The 367-nt window shown below is 51.0% G+C and overlaps 1 protein-coding gene across 1 annotated transcript in view; it reads right to left on the reverse strand.

The window, feature by feature from the left end:
* The window catches only part of LOC119589162, a gene marked incomplete in the record, with an annotated part of 255,201 nt that overhangs the window by 22,119 nt on the left and 232,715 nt on the right, over positions 1 to 367 (reverse strand).

Below are 367 nucleotides of genomic sequence, written 5' to 3' on the forward strand. Positions count from 1 at the left end.
CGCCCCACTCGTGACGCTTTACGACTCGAATGAACACTTGCTCCGAGGCGATTCCACTCACTCTTACAAAGCCGTGTCAACCTCGGCACACTATGGGGACTTCCTACTCATCGAAGTCATCCCGAGGGAAGCTGAGAGTGAGGCGAGGAACAAGCAAATGAGGCGAGGAAAGGTGAATGAGGCGAAGATGCGTGAGTGCGACGATAAGTAAGTGGAATATTAACTCGACGTGAAAAGAGGGACGCTTTGAAAGATGGAGGGGGGGGAGGGGGTGATCTGGATGGCGAGAGCAAAAGGGTGGAGGACGCTATGGAAGCTATGATGAATGCGAGGCAAAGACAAATTTAGGATGTAAGATTTTAAGAAG

This window comes from Penaeus monodon, chromosome 25, assembly GCF_015228065.2.
Source record: "Penaeus monodon isolate SGIC_2016 chromosome 25, NSTDA_Pmon_1, whole genome shotgun sequence".
Lineage (NCBI taxonomy): Eukaryota > Metazoa > Arthropoda > Malacostraca > Decapoda > Penaeidae > Penaeus > Penaeus monodon.